Raw genomic sequence first — 3,213 nt, forward strand, 5'->3', positions numbered from 1 at the left:
CTCCATCCCATAACCCTGCTTTGTTTTTTTGTTCTTGTAATTACTCTCTGAAATTGTTTTATTAGTCATTTATTTGTTTATTCTCTCCACTTCTCCCCCAGTCCCCAAATATAAGCTTCTATCTCGGATCTTTTTATGTTGCTGCTGCTAAAACTGTACTTAGCACAATCTAGGCCCTGAAATAGATAACTGTAAAATAAATGAATAAACTCTACCATACTTATACAGTAGGTTTTACAGTCGTCTCTCAGTATCCTCAGGAGATTGGTTCCAGAATCACTTGTGTATACCTGAATCTGCACATACTTAGGCCCCTAAACAGGCTCCACAGAACCTGCATATGGGAAGAGTTGGCCTTTGCCCTCTGAATACTCGCATTTCCCATCCCAAGAATACTGTATTTTCCATCTGCATTTGGTTGAAAAAAATCCGTGTCTAAGGGCACCCACGCTGTTCAAAACCATATTGTTCAAGATCAACTGTAGTTGGTGAGGTGAATTCTGCAGCTATCACACACCGGGTTCTAGTGAATGGGCTTAGGTGAGAGTAACCCATATAAGTGAATTAACTGCAGAGGTCTTAGTACACATGGAGTGGGAAGAAATAGGTAATCCCCAGGAAGACAACTACAGACGATTGTATCAGCTTATTTAGAAATCGTATCAGCAATATCTTATTTGCTGTGGAAAATTTAGGTAACATTTTAAAATTAATTCATTTCTTTTTATTATGGAAAATGTCAAACATAACCACGAGTAGATGTGGTAGGTAAGAATAGCATAATGGACCCTCTTGTACACTGTGGTGGATGCACTCCAGGGTGCCCCCTCACCTTAGTGTTCATGCCCTGTGTACTCCTCTCCCTTTGAGTGTGTGCAAAACATGCTTTCTGGCCAACAGAATGTTCACATTTGAAGTTGCCCCCGTGGGATTGCTTTTATATAAAATTCTGTCTTGCTTAAGACTCACTCTGGGGACTCTTCTTGCGGGCCTGATGAAATAAGTGACTGTGCTCGGAAAACCCAAGTGACAATGAAGTCCAGGTAACCTCTAGGAATTACAGGTTCCCTCTTGGAGCTGAGGACAGTCTGCAGTCTCCAGCCAGCAAGAAGCCAGGGCCCTCAGTCCTACTGCTGCAAGGAAAGGAATTCTGCCTGTGCCCAGAGTCAGAGTGGAAGCCAGTTCTTCTCCAGTGAATGTGAACGCAGCCTGGCCAGCCCCTGGATGGCAGGTGTGAGACCCTAACTGGAGGACTGAGTGTACCTGGACACCTGATCCACAAAACCTGTGAGAAAAATCTGTCTTAAGGCCACTAAGTTTGTGGCAATTTGCAGCAATAAATAAGTATACGTCACCCGAGGTCAACTATTTTCAACAGTTTCCAATTGTTTCATTTACACCTCCATGTCTGGGGCTGGGTGGGTGGGAGGAGGGGAGTGGATGGGCTGGTGTGTTTTAAAGCACATTTCAGTCTTTATATTATTTCACTGGCAGATACTTTAATACCTATTTGTAACAGACAAGGAAGAACTTTTTAAAAGCATAACCATAATGCCTGAAAAATTCGGTTTCATTGAGAATAAGAGTGGGAGTCTTTTTTAATGCCATCAAATCAATGGATCTATTATATTAATTGGACACCCACAGAAAATGTGCTTGCAATAAACAGAATAAGAATAATACCCCGTTGATCTCATTAGCTAAAGGACAGGAAAGCATATGAGAGCTTTCACTTGAAAAGTCTGAAGCTTTCCAGTTGGTTTTTAAAAAATAGTCCAGCCACAAAGCACTTAATTGTCCCTGTAACATGCTTGTCTCTCATACAAGATCTAAAATAATTAAAACCCAATTATTCATCGTGTGCTTAAGATCCATTCTCCTTAGACTCTAACCAGCTTTGGAATGGACCCCTGTAAATTTCATTTTTATTCAAAACTCCTTGTAATTTCATGTCATACTCTAATTGCTATTCCCATCACTTTTTCCTTACTACAGGAAGCTCCTCCCAACTGGCCCTCTTGGAGAAGCCAATCTCATCCTCCTTCGACACTGCTCACTGAGGCACGCTTTGTAAGGGACATACTCAGGGCTCTGAGTTCGATGCCATCTCTACTACTTGGGAGCTCTGTGATGTTTGGCCAGTAGTTAAGCTTTCCCTAAGCTGGATACAATAATGCCTCGCCGGGTTCCGGTAAAGATTAGACAAAGAACATGTGTAACGTGCAAACTGCCCAGTACAGAGAAGGCACCGTTCCCCACAATCCCCTTTGTTGGTTCCCATCTCCCACCACCAAGCCCCAGAACGCCTGGCACCACGCCTCTCTTGCCCTTGTCGCAGGGGATGCAGGGACTCGTAGTTTCCAAGGCCCCGCGTCGTGCTTTTCCTCGGCGCCGGCCGGCGGGCGGAAGAACTACATATCCCAGTGGGCTGTGAAAGGAAAGTGGGGCTCGGAAAATCGAGCGTCCCCGCCCAGCTGCCTTCGTTTTCCGCGGCCCCGGGCTATGCCCACCTCTGCGGGGGCTCGGACCCGCAGCAAAGCCCGGGAGGGCGTGAGCGAGCAGGCGTCCCAGGCTTCGGCAGTCCCAGAGCCGCGCCCGCAGCTCCTCCTGGGCTGTCGGGTGGGAAGGACGGAGGCGCGGGCGGGAGGAGAAGCACGCGATCCCTCCGCTGCCGAGGGGGCTCCACGGGGGAATGGAGGGAGAAATAAAGCGAGCAGATGTGAACGTCCGTGGGGAGAAGTGGAGACCGAAAAGGCTGGGCGGCAGCAACCCAGAACCTGGCCTCCAAGGGGCTTCTACTCCGGGAGGGAGGCCGGGGCCGGAGGGGACCCTGACCGCTTCGTCTGCCCTTCTCGGCCCGGAAGCCGGCCGAGCCGGGCCTCGAGACCCTCACCCGCAGCGGGGTCCCGGAGTCAGGCCGGCCTCGGGCCGCCTCTCCCCATCCTGGCACCCGGCACCCCACCCCATTCCTCGGGCATCAGCAGAGTCCCCCGGCGACGCGACCACGCGCCCAGCTGGGGAGGAGGAAGAAGGGGGGCGCAGGCCGGGGAGGGTTACCCCCGCGCCGCGGCTCCTCAGCTCCCGGGGAGTCGCCAGGACTGGCTTGCCGGTGGCCGTGGGAATGAGCGTGTCCCGAGGTGGCAGCTGCTGCGGGGGATAAACCCGGGAGAAGCCGCGAGACTGACTGAAGTCGGCCAGGAGCACACAGCGCGG

At 50.4% G+C, this 3,213-nt stretch overlaps 1 pseudogene; it reads right to left on the minus strand.

The window, feature by feature from the left end:
* Nucleotides 1-2,083: 2,083 nt before the first annotated feature.
* On the minus strand, nucleotides 2,084-2,956 carry LOC105536951 (annotated as a pseudogene).
* Nucleotides 2,957-3,213: the final 257 nt, after the last annotated feature.

The sequence above is a fragment of the Mandrillus leucophaeus genome, unplaced genomic scaffold, assembly GCF_000951045.1.
Source record: "Mandrillus leucophaeus isolate KB7577 unplaced genomic scaffold, Mleu.le_1.0 Scaffold166, whole genome shotgun sequence".
Lineage (NCBI taxonomy): Eukaryota > Metazoa > Chordata > Mammalia > Primates > Cercopithecidae > Mandrillus > Mandrillus leucophaeus.